Source organism: Strix uralensis, chromosome 4 (genome assembly GCF_047716275.1).
Source record: "Strix uralensis isolate ZFMK-TIS-50842 chromosome 4, bStrUra1, whole genome shotgun sequence".
Lineage (NCBI taxonomy): Eukaryota > Metazoa > Chordata > Aves > Strigiformes > Strigidae > Strix > Strix uralensis.
In genome coordinates this window covers 100,476,696-100,493,747 of record NC_133975.1, presented here as the reverse complement: position 1 = coordinate 100,493,747, position 17,052 = coordinate 100,476,696, and the positions used below count along the sequence as shown (strand labels likewise).

The window sequence follows — 17,052 nt, the reverse complement described above, 5'->3', positions numbered from 1 at the left end:
CAACCAGACTCACACTAAAAAAAGGGATCTATCTTTTGGAAATTTCTTTTGAATATACAGGGAAAACTGAAGGCCACTGAGGGCTGAACTTCTTTAAATATAAGATGGGGAGGCAGCAAGGCATTTGTGGGAGGCTGTTGCCTACAACAGAAGTAGATTGGTCTGTTTCCACGACACCCATGCAAAATTTATTGAAATTAATATGAGTCATTGAATGGATTTCAGAGCATTTTTAAGAGATCTAAAGGCCCAGCAATACAACTGAGTGTAACAGACTGAAAAACTAAGGCGGTAGTGAACAACTGCTACTGTGTAACATCAACAGCCATTAGATTAAATGATGGGATCAAAACACACACAGGCCGAGCAAACAATCAACTTACATTTTCATTAAGTAACAGAAACTGTACTGACTACAGTTCATGTTGACAATCACACAAAAATGCAGTGTTATAAATTAAACATTGTAAAATAAAGTACAAAAATATCTTGCTATGTCAGGAATGTTTATTTTCTTACTAACCAGCTTATTGTTTTCAAGCATGACATCCCCAGTATTTTCATACTGAACGCTCAGCAATTCCAGCCCAGCGTGGCGCAGAAGCTGGGCATCTCGCTCACCCCCCAAGCAGGCAGTGTAGCAGCAGGGTTGTTTGCAGCCTCACCCCCCAGCGTGGACTGACAGCCCTCCGTTACTACTTCGAAGCCGGTCATTACTGGACGCCTGACGCTCCGGCGGAGCGCCGTGCCTGCCGGGGAGCTCGCTGTGGGCTCCGAGCAGCCGCTCCCGCACCGGGCCCGCCGGGCTCCAGCGCCGCTCCGCCCTGGGGCTGCTCGCTACCCGGCCCCGACACCGCGGGGCCTCCCGGGACAAGGTGCGAACGTGTTTCGGGCTCCCTCGGTGCCTTTGGCGCTGCAAAACTCCCGAGAGCGCCAAAGGAATGCTTTAGAGATTCATGAAGGAGATTTCTCCGTCTAAACTCTTTTAACCCAGGGCCGGGCGCCTCCGCCGCCCTCCAGCGGCGCGGGGCTCCGGCCGCGGCGGAACCCAGCCTCCGCGGGGCCTCCCCCGGCCGCCGCCACCCCCACGGTGCGGCCCCGCGGGCGCGGAAGCGGCACACAGCCCGCGACAGGCAGCGTTTGGGGTTTCTTTGTTCCCTCCCCGCCGGCGGTCCCAACCTCCCGTCCCAACGCGCTGATTTCCCCCTGCCTCCCGAACCGGCTTCCCGCCCGCCCCGCCCCGCCCCGCCGGCGGCGGCGGCGGCGGCTCGCGGGCGGCCCGGGACGGGGACGGCGGCGGGGGCGGGGGGCGGCCCGCGGGCGGCCCCGATTGGCGCAGCCGGCGCACGTGGGGCCGCCCTCACGCCTCGGTGCTGGCAGCGCGGCGGCGGCCGCCGCGGGGCACGGCGCGGCAGTCGGCGCGGCTCTCCGCGCACCGTCTGCGGCGAGGAGAGGAGCCGAGCTGGCGGGAAGGTAGGGGTGCGGGCGGCAGCTCCCGGGCGGCGGGTCGCGGTCGCCGTGGGGCGGGCGGCGGGGCTGCGCCCACCGGCTCCCTCGGTGTCGGCGCCGCGCCCGCCCCGTTGGGGCTGCCGGCTGCCGCGGCGCCCGCGGGAGGAGCCCTCTGAGAAAGCGGGGCTGCGAGTTAACGATCAACTCCACCGTGGCGTCCCCCGTCTCGGCGCCGGGAGCGCCCCGGGGTGCCGGACCGCGGCAGCCGGGTTTGCGTCCTCAAGGGAAGGCGGCTGCTCCCGGGCCCCCGGCGGGGCGGGGGCGGTGGCTGCCGGAGCCCGCGGAGCTCCGCGGCCGCGAAGCGCCGTCCGCCGCGCGGTTGGGGTGAGGCGAGCGGCGCGGCTGGGTGCGCAGCCCTCCTTCCCTCGCCGTCGGAGCCGGGCGGCGCGGGGGGTGTCCCGGCCCTGCAGTCACCCCACAGCCGGGGGCTTCGCTCTGGCCGCGGCCCAACAGGCTGGGCGCTGCCGGGAGCCGCTGGTGCAGCCCGGCAGTGGTCCTTCCCCTGTCGTCCCTCCTGGGGAGATCCTCCGGGTGGCGAAGAGCAGCACAAAACCGGCCAGCGAACGTTAAGCGGATCTGCTGGTCTCCGTCCAACACCATGTTTTAGGAGTAACCTTGACAGTCAGTGGAACGGCCACCACTGTCTTCTGTTTGAACTAGCTTTGCTAACGGAAAAGTAAAACTTAAAACATCAGTCGTTATCCGCTTGTGCTGCACTGATGCTGCTGAAGTCTGAAGTTCAAGGAAATATTTACCATTATTTAGAGAAATGTGTTACTTTTTTTTTTTTTAAATCTTAATTTGCACTCTGACAAACAGAGAAGTTTACATTTTAGGAATTACATCACTTTGCAAATTCCTCTATCTTTGTCTAAATACAAGCTGTCCTTTAGGGTGTCTTCTGCTTGGCTGTTTTCCTTTTGTGAGTCAGAACTAGTGTTACTGCTTTTCATCGCTTGAACAGGCTCCACAGACCCGTGACACCTCTCTTAGGAGTTTTAAGAGTTGTTGCTTGTAGGATGGGGGTCATCTGGCATCTCTTTGTACGTAATGTTACTAAGGTGGACGGGACCTTATCCTTTTCCGTCCTGAAGTACTGGAAGATGGCAATATGGTATCTTGAGTGTCTTTTGGTTATGACTTCAATCAAAGCTGCAGCATCTAACTATAGAGGAAGTCTCTGACCTGTCATCACTTCTGTAAGGGGGGAATAAGCAGACAGCAGGGAAGTTGTACCTTGCTGGTGATGCACTGAGTTAGCAAGTCGTGTTGCTTTTCAACATCTGTAGTTTCTAAGCTCCCTTTAACTCCTGAATTTTTCTGTAAGTGTAGCTAGCTATTTTAATGAGGCCTTAAAAACTCCAAATGTGGTGTTTTTTGAATTAATAAACACAAAAGAAATACTTGTGGTAGTTTATGAGTGTGAATAATCGTGATGGTGAGTTGTTTGGTTTTTTTTTTTCCCCAACCCCTGTGAAATATAATTTTAGAGTTTCTTGCCCCTAGGAAGAATGATCCCCCATGGGGTTGATGGCAGTCTGCTTGACAAATTTCTTGAAAAAGGTCTCTTTCACTGAAATGTTTTAGGACCTTTCTGCCCTGGGGGAATGCAGTTATGGTGTAGTCATGCCACACTAATTTCCCTTGTTCATATCTTGATTTTCTTTAAGAATATGCCTTAAAAGTTGGATGGCACCTTTAAAGATGTGCTAAGATAAATCAATGAAAATGAAAAATACTGTGACATTTTTAGAGTGGAGTGAAAACACTAGTTTGGAATTTAGCCCAATCACCATTTTGTGGTAGCTTCCCCAGGTGAAGGAATTTCTAGGTGGAAAAAGGTCTTTGAAGTATTGTGCTATGAAAAGTAAGAGGTGTTCTACTCCTGAGTAAGAGTGTTTGCTGTGAGGAGTGAAGTTTCTGTTAACTCACACACATTGATTTATCATCTCCATTCCATTTATCTTCAAGTTTCTGAGTGTCCGTCTAGACATGGTCCAGATCTGAACATCTAGAGTCAGGGAAGTGTGATGATAACACAATAATGTGTGCTATAGAAGGCCAAAAGGGAAATATTTTATGTTTTTTCTTCCAGATATATATTCAGATCACCTCACTCTTGTGTGCATGTAGGATTTTTAGACAGTGAGGATAGTATAAAAATAAGCTATTTACAAAATCCTCAGTATGAAGGGTATTTTTTCCCCCTCCTGGTTAAATATTTTTTCATTACACTGCTTCAGGCTACTTACACTGGAAGTTCACTGTTAATATATACCTCTTGTGTTTGTTAGTAGATTAAAGTATACATTTTAGAGAACTTAAAAATACCTTTTAAAAAAAATGCAGTTTTAAAAACTATATGAGGTAAGATGACTTCTGTTTTATTATGAATAAAGTTCAGTGAAATGCTGACTCTGGAAAGCAGTAGCTGTTGGTCTGTCCTGGGGGTAGGTATGCTGTCTAAATAATAGTGCATTTGTTCTTTCTTTCTCTCTCTTTTCTTCCTTTGTAACTTAATGTTCCTTTCCAGTGTACAGCTGGTAAGTTGACATTGCCAAGGTTGTACAAAAGTGTTTTAATCACAGTTTTGGAGGCCTGTGTTTGGATAATGTGATGGTAAGACAAATTGATTCCTCTGGTTTTTAACCAAACAGGAATGCTGTAGCTAATGTGCGTACAGAGACAAATCAAGTCCTTCAAGAGAATGCTTAATTTGTTTAGTCCTTGATTGGCAGTCTCTAGTGATGTTGGGGATTTAGAAAACGGATGAACTAAAAAGCCTTGGCATTAATTTGTATTGTAGCCAGATATGCCAATGAATTCATTAATACATTTTTTGCATATTACTGCAGCAGGCAGTGCTGTGTTAACTGTATAGAAGTGTGTTTAAATTTAGGCTTTTGGTTTGACTATTTTTTTGTTATGAATCAGGACACACAAGCTAGGGTAGATCTAGTAACTTATCAGTGCTAACAAATGTCACCTGATTGTTTCTGGTTGCTTCTTGTGTAGCATTCCTTGGTTCTACAAATCTTTAATAGGGAACAACTAAGCCAGTGTTTGTTTTTTTTTGTATTTCAAACAAATTTCTTAAACTTGGAGAAAAGGAGAGCAAAATAGTAACAACGATTCAAAACAAGAAATATTTTAACAAGAGAAGGGACTATTAGTTTTCCTGCTCGAATGATGTCATTGAACATTTAGACTGACATGAAGAGGGGAACTCTAGTTTTAGTGAGGTGGGGGGAAGGACGTTGCCTCTTAGTGCCTTTTTTTTTTTTTTTTTTTTTTCCTACTCTCCTCTGAGTAAGCTTCTATCACAGAAAGGAATGATGGTTTCTCAGGAAGCAAATGCATTACTGAGCCTGTGTATATAGCAGAAATAAACTCATGAAACATACTCACTGGGTAATTGAGGGGAGAAAAGAGACCAGACCATTTTACAAAATTATTGTATTCAAACTATTCCAAAACTGCCAGTACCCTTCCGTCATCCCAAAAAATCTTTCTGGTAGTCCGTGTTCTTTCTCCAGTATGCGTTTGTTGGAGACCCAGTTGACTTCTGGCATGTGTTGTTCATTGTGAACATTAAGGTGCATTTTTTTTCCATCTTAAGCTTAGACAGATGTTCTCTGCAGCTGGGGTCTTTGACACAGATGATGCTGTGGGGCTTCTTTGCCATAAGTGTAAGAGATACTAATTCCTTTGCAAATGGGATTGCATGACTGTAGGTTAGCTCAGTAATATGTGTTTCTGTTTTCCTTTTCATAGTATTTCTTTGGCAGAAAGTGTTGGGAAAGGATTCCTGGCTGTGCTGGAGGTGCTGCAGGTCTGGGAGCAGTTTGGACTGTAATGTTCCTGGAAGGGCAGTCTGTGTTCTTTACAAGGTAGCACTTACATTAGATTTCTGATGCTTGTAAGACCTTATGTATGTGTGCAACATTGTGAGCTTCTGACTTTTATATGCAGATGACAGTTAGTAATGCAACGACAGTTGCCCCAAGGGAAAAAATCTGGATATTTCTGATCTGTAAAATTTTGATTTCCTTAATAAAACAGGAGCATTATGAATGTTTAAGATTTCTCAGTGCGGATTTCTTACCAATGGTTATGAACACAACTTATTAAAAATTTTACTGTCACAAGCTGATATAAAGTCCAGCCCTGAAAGCTAAACTTCTTAAACTTGGTTATAGTCTTGCTGTAGACATGAGAGCAGTGCCAGCTTCAAGAGTCTTCCCCCCTGCCCTCTGGCCTTGACTATCTTGTGTGGTAAACCAGATGCTTTCCCTTCATTATCTTCTCTTAGAGATTGCATGTGATTTTTATCTGTGCAGTTTCCAAGTAGCATAAAACTCATATGGTATAATTACAGCCAGATCTGTTAATAATAGGTGAAACCCCTAGATTATATTTATCTGTATGAAACACTTTGGATGGAGAGACTTCACAAACAGGTTTCTGGGTAGGTTCAGTTTGTCTTGTCTGTGCATAAAACAGTTCAGTTAAACCTGTAGCAGTAATAAATGATAAACTTGTTTTGAATTAGATTTCAGTATAAGAAATTAACCTACTCCCTCTCCAGTTAAACTGAACCAAAATAAACCTGGTTAAATCATGAATAAAATTGTACTGCTGTGGAAACGATTCCTTTTGCTTGAAGCGTCACCATAAGGTAGAATCGGAAATGTAACTAATAAAATTTGGTGCTTGCCTGCAGTTCATCTATGAAAAAAATCTTAAATACTTCTAATTTCCTCTTAGTAACTGTGCTGGCCAATAAGTTTGTTACTTACACGTTTTGGTTTTGGGTCTCCTTTTCCCAGGCAAGTCTGTGCTATGCAGGCAGGCTGTTTTAGAAAACACTCTTTTGTATTCTGCAATTACTTGCTCACAGAACCAAAACCATAATTCCCTAAGTTTGCTTACAGTTTTTTTCAGGACTGTTGAAGCGCAAAGTTGGAAAGTCTTTCAATTCTAATTCTACCTCTCCACTTGCTAGTGTATTTTGGAGGAGGGGAAGAACAAACAATTGACCATATGCAATCCACACTTGGAAACTCCCTCTTGGTAATTAATAGACGTTCTAGGATGTTCACAAGCTTCCTCTTGAATTGTTTGCCTTTGTGGGCCATTATCTGAGCATACAGACTTTTTCTGTTTATTTAAAGAGACACAATGCTCAGGTCATTATCATTACTTATATATAGGAAGAAAGAATGTGATCAGTTATTGACAAATTAGTATTACTTTGTTAGAGTGAGTTCCTGTTAGTTCATTTATTTTCTTCAGCTTGTATGGCAGGTTCCTGACACTGTAATAAAGTGTCCAAATGTTCTGATATGCCCGGAGATCAGTGACTAGTCTGTTAGCACCTTTGTGACTTTAATATAAACATTTCAGTTAGTTTTGTGGAGTGTGAATTTGTTCGCTGTAGGTTAACAGTCAACTCTACCCTCTAACAGCATACACTTTGTTACTCTGTAGGACTCCGTGTTGGGGCCTTAGTCTTTCAAGCAGCATGCACTGGAGAAGGGATGGATGCTCAGAGATGTGCTCCACTTGTGCCTCGCAATGCAAAGGGACTTAACTGGCTTCCTGGTGGCCATCAGTTTCTTGCTGATAGACAGCCACTGCAGATGGGCTCTGTACCTGTGGCCTTTGCAACTTTTCTTCACTGAATGCAAGTTATGAGATTGAGAGACAAAAAAGTGGTGTCTTTCCACTGGGAAAGACCAACAAAAGGACTTGTATTCAACTTCCCTTAGTCTCTTAAGGACAGATTTAAAGGTAGGTGTTGAAACTCAGAATTCACAACTTAGTTTTGTCATTTTAAAATCTCTGTCCACACCAAAGTGATTGCCTGAACAAAGCAATCTGACTTCTAAAATGCAAAAAAACCCCAGAATATCAGGGTCACGGAACAGTTGAGGTTGGATGGGACCTCTGGAGGTCCCTTTTTTCAGTTCTGTCACACCTTTCTCTTTAGGACAAAAGCTATGTTAAGATTAACTTTTTTGTTTGTTTTGGAAGATGTAGAAAGGAAATTGCTGCTTGTAAATTTAGATGCTCACTAGTTAAGAGGGAATATCAAACACAGGAGGTTTGGTTTTGTTCTTTTCCAGTTGCTTTGTAAGCAGATGACTGAGTGAGGTCAGAGAGGCATTCACAGATGGAATGGAGTGCTTGTTTACTAAACCTGAAATTTTCTTAACACGTTTTTCTGAGCCATCTTAAATGGGGACCTTTTCTGAGCCATCTTAGATTGTGCCAAAACTATTAATTTTTGTCTTGATCAGTACAGAAGTTCAGTTTCAGTATAAACACACTTTCAGTATGTTGTTTGGGGAAGGATTGTACTTGACTGGTTTTAGTAAAACTCCAGTTTGAGAATTGAAATCATGTGTCAATAGTTCATTTAAATTTTGAAAACATCAGTTTTACTGTAGCCTGCATGCATTTGCAGCTGTTCAGAGTGACTGACAGAGGAGTAAAGAATGATTCAACAGCACTTGAAGAGTTAGATACTTCCTACACCACTGGTAATGTAGTATGATCTCTATTTGAAAAATGCAACCCAGACTGAATATTTACATGTTTTTAATAACTTTTCTGGATGACAAACTACTTTGGGTATGTTATGTAATGTATGCTAAGCCTGATCTCCTTCTACGACAGGGCGACCTGCTTATTGGATGAGGGAAAGGCTGTGGATGTTGCCTACCTTGACTTTAGTAAGGCTTTTGACACCGTTTCCCACAGCATTCTCCTGATGAAACTGGCTGCTCGTAGCTTGGATGGACACACACTTTGGTGGGTAAAAAACTGACTGGATGTCTGGGCCCAAAGAGTTGTGGTGAATGGAGTTAAATCCAGTTGGCGGCTGGTCCCGAGTGGTGTCCCCCAGGGCTCGGTTTTGGGGCCGCTCCTGTTTAACATCTTCATTGATGATCTAGATGAGGGGATCGAGTGCACCCGCAGTAAGTTTGCAGATGACACCAAGTTGGGTGGGAGTGTTGATCTGCTCGAGGGTAGGGAGGCTCTGCAGAGGGATCTGGACAGGCTGGAGCGATGGGCTAAGGCCAGCTGTAGGAGTTTCAATAAGGCCAAATGCCGGGTGCTGCACTTGGGCCACAACAACCCCCAGCAGCGCTACAGGCTTGGGGAGGAGTGGCTGGAGAGCTGCCAGTCAGAGAGGGATCTGGGGGTGTTGATTGACAGGCGGCTGAACATGAGCCAGCAGTGTGCCCAGGTGGCCAAGAAGGCCAATGGCATCCTGGCTTGTATCAGAAATAGCGTGGCCAGCAGGGACAGGGAAGTGATCTTACCCCTGTACTCGGCACTGGTGAGGCCGCACCTCGATGACTGTGTTCAGTTTTGGGCCCCTCACTACAAAAAGGACATTGAATTACTCGAGCGTGTCCAAAGAAGGGCAACGAAGCTGGTGAAGGGTCTGGAGCACATGTCTTATGAGGAGCGGCTGAGGGAACTGGGGTTGTTTAGTCTGGAGAAGAGGAGGCTGAGGGGAGACCTCATCATCCTCTACAGCTACCTGAAAGGAGGTTTCAGAGAGCTGGGGATGAGTCTCTTTAACCAAGTAATAAGTGATAGGACAAGAGGGAACGGCCTCAAGTTTCACGAGGGAAGGTTTAGACTGGATATTAGGAAGCATTTCTTTACAGAACAAGTTGTTAGGTGTTGGAATGGGCTGCCCAGGGCAGTGGTGGAGTGTCCATCCCTGGAGGTGTTTAAGAGTCAGGTTGACATAGCGCTGAGGGATATGGTGTAGTTGGGAACTGTCAGTGTTAGGTTAATGGTTAGACTAGATGATCTTCAAGGTCTTTTCCAACCTAGACGATTCTGTGATACAGTAGCAGACTGAGATTGCTTTAAGGTACTCACTTTCAATTGACTGGGCCCTGAAATACGCATACCGAAATTGGCGATTTAAGTGTGTTTTTTGAAGATTCTGACTAATTTTAACTCCCGTGAAAATTAAAGACTGTAGTTGACTACATGGGGACTTGAACAGCAGCTAGGCATGCTTTGTCCTGTGGAGTTGCTTTACTTTTCTGACTCCTGTGTATTTAGTAGGCTTCAGACATTCCTTTAATATGTAACTTTGGGACTAGATGGCATGCATTTCTCAGATGCTAAGACTATAGATACAGTATATAATCTATTATTGAAATACCCAAATCTATGACTAAGGATTTTTCTTATGATGATTGGATGTGTCTTACAAAGCTGTTAATTAACCTGCAGTTAGATACAAATTGCATTAGTGGTTCAGACTGGGCTTAAAACCAGTCTTTTATGTCAGGCCTTGCATTGACTCTTGTGACTTGACACTGTCTACTCGAGGCACCTGATTATCCCCTGACCTGAGGTGTCCACATTTCCTGTCTAGTCAGTGGAAGGAGTTTGAAGCCCTGAGGGCATGAATTGGAGCATTGTAGTGTTTCACAAAATAGTAATGGCATTAATTCAGTAAGCTGTATTAAAAAGCATGAACAGAAATAGCTTTTATATGAGTTGGGAATAAGGCAATGCAATTTTGTGGCTGTACCATATTGAGTGATGCTAGCTGTCTGTTGGGTTATGTCCCATTTACACATCTTAGCACACCAACATTCCTGCATGCCTGAACTTACCAAGGTAATACTGAATTGTGGATGGTTCTTGTCCCCAGCCCAGGGGATTGCTTGTATGGGGGTGTTTCTTGAGAAGGCTTTGTGAAGGTAAGAGAATTCATTGATCTTTGAAGTTTCTCAGGATGAAGTTGGGACCTGTAACTTGTTTTTAATGCCTTGATGTGATCTCAAATGTGACATTTAACATAAAATAAAAATAAAAGCTGTGTGTCTGATATTTTAACTCAAAGCCCTTATCTGACAGAAGATTAGTATGCCAGCTCTTAAAGAAGTAACACCAAAATTCCTTGATTAAGGAATCTAGTAGATGTGAGCTATGTATAGGGCACCTTCAGATCCTCAGAAGAATTCCATGTAAGACAACTAGTTTCAGGTTCTGTTCAGTTTTTAGACAATGTTTCAATTTAGGGGACAAGTAGTATGCAGTTAAAACATTTTAGGCTCTGGTAGCTTTATTTTTTTCTTTATAAATCATGCATCGTAACCTCCAAAAAAAAAAAAAACCCAAACAACCACTTCACAGATAACTTCTGTTAGCTAAGAAATGTCTTGATTGTGTTACATTTTTTTTCCAGAAAAGAAGAAAGTGTATATGTGTATATGTATTTTTATATATAATATGTGTACACACACACATATATTGGACTTAGTCATGTCATGTAAAATAAAACTGCCCTTTTTTTTTGGTAGGGGTTATCCTTGCGGAAGAGACAGTAATGTTTTGGAGCGGGAGAATAAGTGCTTATGATGGGCCTTGTCCTTAGAGTGCAGTAACAGTGCTACTGCATTAATATTACAGGGGTGATAAGAACATGTTTGCAACTCTGGTTCTTCTTCCCCACCACTACTTTGTTAGAGACTAGTTTATTTAAAGACTCAGTTTTCTGCATGTTTGGGTAAATAAAATGGAATTCTGGGGTGGTATTGGACACTTGCTTATTTCATGTTTGTCCCCTAGGGAAGCTTGTGAAGCAGTGTCTAGTTAAGATGCTGAAATGGCTTGTCTTCAAATTATTTATCTGAAACCTTGAAGTAACTTTAAATATTGACTGTTTTTTGTGTGTGAGGGTAGTCTTGTTATTCATTCAGAAGCTAGCTGTGTACAGTTTGGTATTTATTCTTTGTATTCCATTTACTTACTAGGAAAAGTGCAGGAATGGGTTGTCTTTGCCAGTAACCCAGGTACCACTTTGAGTGCCAGGTGAGGCTTCCTTACAGCCACCCTCTCGGAGAACTGATCGGGCCAAGGAATGCAGCTGTGCACCCCTACAGTACTGACCTGGTGTTCAGTAGCACCTGGCACCTGTGGTCCCGCAGGTGTGTACTGAATGCTCCCATACATCTGTGAGCTGGGTGAGGTGAACCCACATTTGCTGCCGAAGTAAATGACCTTAAATGAGTTGTTTAAGGTCATGTTACACTTTAGTGGTAAAACTGTGATAGTAATGCATCTTTCTATTTCCCTTTTTGTAGATTGCCGGTGTATTAAACTTTATTTATATCTTTTAAGGAATTCAGTAAAAGACTTGAAATCAACTCAGCATGCATTTTGAAGTCCCTTGGTATTTGAATTTGTGGATTTATGCCATGGAGAATCTTGCCCAGCTGGTAACACAGACTTCTTCCCCTTTGTAGTTTATAACAAACCAGTTACTCTAGGTTTCTAGAGTAAAACAGGCAATGATGTATTTGGACTGTTACATTTTCTGCCTCTTTCTTTGCACATCTGTTGCGTCTTCTTCTGTAGGCTGACATAGTTTGTGCATGTACCCCGTCTCTGCACCAGAAGGAAATGAACTTTCACAGGTGGAGCAATAAAGGTCACCCACGTGGAGGTGTAGTGTCTGGGTGTTTCGCAGGGACCTGGTTTGGTAGCCAGTTACGCAAGCGCATTTGCTCACTTCCTGCTGGTGACAAAGCAGTAAATCCAGGGTTAGTTTTCTGTATGTTCCCTCCACTATGTGGATTTATTTCGTGTTCTTAAAACATAGGCTTGTCTGAACTTCAAGACGTGCCCAGCTTCGACATGTGAGTGCTCATAATAATTTTTGCCTTATCACTTCATCATTCCCCCCGCCCCCCCTTCCAAAAGGGTGGTATGAGATAGAGGTGACGATTTATGTCTATTATGGCTTTGAAAGGGAACCTTGTTCTTCTGAAATGGGGGCAAATAATGTGATTTTGGTGGCAGTAAGAGAAAAATCCTTTCTATTTCGTTTGAGCTACCCTGGAGGGGAGGGAGGCTAGTAGGAATCCCAAAAAAGGTGAAACCCAAACTGTATTGTATAATGTATTCTGATAAGCTATATTGAATAAACTCCGCTGAAAATGGAAAAGAAATATTATAGGACTTTTGGAAAGTGCATCAGTCCCCCTATAAACATGTCTGAGATGGGGGGAAGTGAGATTTCAGTACCACTAAAACATGGAGAGGTGCAGTGAGTAGCCTTCTTAACACTGAGGTGTGTGTGCAAGCTCTTGGAGGTATTTATCTGATTAATGAACCAGTAGCAGTGGTTCAGCTGTCCTTCTCTGACAAGGATTATTCCCATGACCTGGCCTCAGCTGTGTGTTACTCTGTCTAATCTTGCTCTTTATATTTTCTGTCTTCATAATTTTGGCTATTCTTTCAGCATTTCTCATTTTGTTGTCCTTCATGTGTGTCTTTAATCATCAGGCTGCTCTCCTTCAAACCTCATTTAGCAGTCCCCTGGGACTTCTTAAGGGACTCAGTAGGTGTGTATTTCACTGTTGTGCCTCACCTTAAACGTTAACTTCTGCATCTTTGGACAAAAAATTTTGTCTAGAGATTGATTTCTTCCATTGACAGATTAGCTCTACCCTTTCCTCATTTTCTTGTTTCCTTATCTAAATAATCAGACTTTTCCAGCTTATCTTGAAAACAAGGTATCTTGTAGGAGGAGAGTAAGATGTGACATTTTCTTTTTAGCTTCCATTTCTCTCTACTTTCCATTTTTCTTCCCTTTCACAAAGTTTCTTCTATCATTCTTACGAGAGTTGTATACTTTAAATGAAACAATGAAGTAACTGATGGTAAGGGATAAAAGGTAAGTGTTCTGTAAATGCCACTGTGGTATGTTCTGGGTCTTTCCAGATATGTCATTACAGTCTGTGACAGGAGGATGTAAAATATTTCACACACAGTGAGTAAATAATAGCTGTTCAGAATAAATGTTTTTAAATTAGCAGAGCTGGATAACTTGTTCAAGAAAATCCTAAAATGAAAAGCTGGAGAACATGGATAGAATAAGGGGTTGCATGGAGAGAGGGCCCTGGAATTATATTAGATAGGTAAGTAAATGGTTGCTCCTTATGCTATAGTGGAGCGAAAGCAGCCAATGCTGTGCCAGTGCTCAATGGTCGCTAAAAATAAGAAGACAAATCTGAGGTGGTGGGTTGTTGTTTGCCTCAGAGTAGGGCACTGTGCAGAGTATTCTATATGTAATAAAGCTTAAAACTGGATCAACGTACATTCAAAGGCAAGAGAAATAGATCCGTTATCTTTACACCTTTCATTGAAAGGAGCAATTGGTTTCATTGTAGGATGATCTGTATAATAAGATACAGGACATTGAAGGGCAGCTTCCTCTTCTGATTGTCATTTTTCCTTGTTCTAAAAAGTCTGAGCACTTCAAATACTGGTAACATCTCTACCATACTTCTGAATTTTCTATTGCACTTCTTTAAAATTATTTGTTAAGGGTTAACTTTAGTATACATAATTAGTGAATTAATTAGATGTTTATCTATATCTGAGACCCCGAGATGAACTTGTATCTCTGCATAACCATAATGTGCATTTTTTTTATATTAGTTTGAAAAGTGGGACATAAGCCAAATGTGAATTGTCTTAACTTCAGGTATCAGTAAAAATCTGCTCTTACAGAGTATGAAGCTGAAACGAGTGGTCTGTTTGCAGAGCTTCATTGTATTACCAGTACACAGAAGACCTTAGAATGGCAGTGGTCTGAGCAGTATTATGTTTTGGATTGATAATTTATTGATTGATCTGCCGTGTTGATAGAATAAATACATTTTTTATTTTTTTGTGTTTGGACTTGAACGGACAGCTGAGGCAAAAAGCATTTCTTGGAAGATTTTTGGAAGGTTTATTACCAGTAGATCCTTGCTTGATTCCAGATGGAAATCTTTCAATTCTCTTTGGGGTTTTTATGAAATTGTTCTTTCCTACAGTAAGCAAATAGTCTCTCTCAAGTATATAAATGATGCTAGAATTGTCAAACTGAATGAGCGACTAAAAATAATGAGTTGCAAAGAATTCAAAGTATGCATCTGGCTATTAGGGCTATACCCACACTTTTCTGATATCATCCTTATTTGAAAACCATTTCTCTTTCTTCACTTTCTGTGCAGATGGCCATACAAAAGATTGCTCTTGTAAGAAAGAATGAAACATCACTAGGCACAGTAGCTAAAAGCATAGAATGAATTTAACTGTCCTCAATCTCAAAATCTCCCTTATGTGGATTTAGAAGCAGCTCTCACAATGATGTATCTTTTGACAAATTGGTATCCTTATAAAAGTGAAATGAAAGCCTTTTAAGAAGTTGTCAGAACAATATATGTGTCGTGCTGTGTGCCTACACTCATGGCTCTTGTATTGTAGATGCTGATTTTTCCAGAGTTGCCTGTCTGTTCTTGCAAGTACTTCCTGTAAGAAATTTTCTTGGAGAGACAGAAGGTTCTCAAATAATAATAGAATATGTAGCCCTTAAGACATGTATGTTTTGCAAATTAAATGCTTGCTTGTTTCTTCAGGTAAATGGAGTAATGTGTGGGGTTTCTGGGTTTTTTAGGGGGAAAAAAAAAATCGTAAGCTTTTTTTTCCCCAGAGCATTTTTGGAGGTTAACTTTGAAAATATAGTTGACTCCTGTTTTTCTTCTTTGAAATCTTTCTAACATATAAACAGGAATAATAAGGATTTTTAAGTAATGCAGCCTCAATAGTATCCCACTTTTTAAAAGCATTTGGTGCTATTGGAATCTTGATGAAAACATCTCAACGTGTGGAAAACTAGTTTCAGCTACAGTAGTGGAGTATGATCAGAAGAAAGCATATGTAGATATGTGCGTGCACCCACTGTGTCATCAGACCCTTTCAAGGGTAATGTTTACTGGTTCTCTTTTTTGAAACTTCTTTACCTGTCTGTATGTGTTGTGTGTGATTCATCGGTGGCCTCACTGTACCTGTTATGCTGAATATAGTCTGTTAGTTTATATTTTGGCTCAGCATCACTCCTCGAATACATACTGTACGTCTGCATTGCACATAAACACTCTATTTAAAAAAAAAAAATATTTCTCATATCTGCCAAGGCTTGAATTCAGCCTTTGAGTTTCTGGGTTTTTTTGGTTTTGTTTTTTTTTTGCTATGGCTCAGGAATCAGTTATGAAACTGTGGTGAGGAATGTGGGTCCCGCTTTGACGTATTGATGAAGGTGGAAGAATTCTGTAAGCCAGGTATTCTATTTTAAAGACTAAAACTTGCAGTATTTAAATCTCAGAAGGTTAGTGATGGTAACGTAATAACTTATCCTTACCAGAGTAGAGATGAAAATATTATTTGCAAAGCAAATGTGGGCAAGATCAAATGGGTCTGCCTTATTATCTTTGTGGGGTATGGATAATTTTTTGTTTGGTTGGATTTCTTTGTTTTTGTCTTTTGTTTATACTGTGTTTAATGTATTATGTGAGCGATAATATCTATGATAAAATGCATGGCTGAATCCTTCTTGCATAATGGGAGAGCTACTGGAAGAGCTGTTGGGTATGAAGAGTTATCCCTGAGCTTTTAATTACCTGTCCTGAAGATCTCTGTCAGGGATTTCTCCAGTTGTTGAACATAATGAGTGCAGAACATCATTAACTTTAAAGATACCTATGTGTAGAACACAATCCTGGCTTTTTGTTGAATGCATGACATTTATGGATTTTCTTCCTCTCAGAGGAAGAAATTTCTCCTTTAAGTCTGTCCTGTTCCTGTTGCACGCTTATCTTCATGTGAAAATTAATAGGGCTTCCCTTCCTTTCCTTCTCTTTCCTCAATTTTCCTTCTCCTTTATCCTGGTGTCACATGCTTGGATTACCTTTCTTTTATCTTCTGTTCCCTCCCTTCACCAAATTTATTGGGTACGAGTGGTTGAAAAGATTGTAGTTGCAGCAGGATGCCTACTTAGGTTACAGCGTGATTAGTGTGAAAGTTTACTATTAAAAGGAGAAGACTTTAAAGAAAGAAAAAACTGTTAAGCTACCAGCAAAAATGTACAAAACCTTGATGTTTAACAAGGTATAGAATGCCATTCATGTTGCAGTGAAGAGTACTGATCACAAAAGAATATTAAAAACAGTAGCTTGAATAAGATTTTAACAGTTCTAGGACAAGTTTCTAGTTGATGAAAGCTTGTTTAAAGATATTTTCTTTTTGACTTCAGCGTACTTTCACACAGCTCTCTACCCTTCCCACTGTATTGCAACAGGGCTCAAAACCAGAGTTAAGCCATTTTTCTTTCCTTTCAGAAAGGAACAGAGGAGAGAATTGTGTTTCTGGTGAAGACAGCTCTAGAGCTGTGTACGAGGAAATGCTAGATCTGAATTGTTCTTATTGCAGTTGTGAAAAGGCATCAGAGCAGTAAATAATTCTATTGTGTAGTAGCAAAGACAACTAAAGGACAGTAAACATTTGGGTTTGATCTTGAATCTGATTTACATAGTTTATTTAACAAGGCTACCTGCTTTTAGAGTAGAAGAGCAGGAACTTGTGGCAATTATAAGGTGAGTAGTAGCTTGAGTTTCCATGTATGCCTTCTTCAGGTGTTTGTACCTTGGGTTTACTGGGTGTCACATA

General features: G+C 42.1%; 1 protein-coding gene across 1 annotated transcript in view; it reads left to right on the top strand.

Annotated features, from left to right (window-relative positions):
• Positions 1-1,379: 1,379 nt before the first annotated feature.
• Positions 1,380-17,052, top strand: part of STXBP6 (syntaxin binding protein 6) — a 129,178-nt gene continuing 113,505 nt past the window's right edge. The window contains exon 1 of the mRNA XM_074868202.1: positions 1,380-1,473. The gene's annotated coding sequence lies outside the window, so the exon portion shown is untranslated. The remainder of the gene's footprint in view (positions 1,474-17,052) is intronic.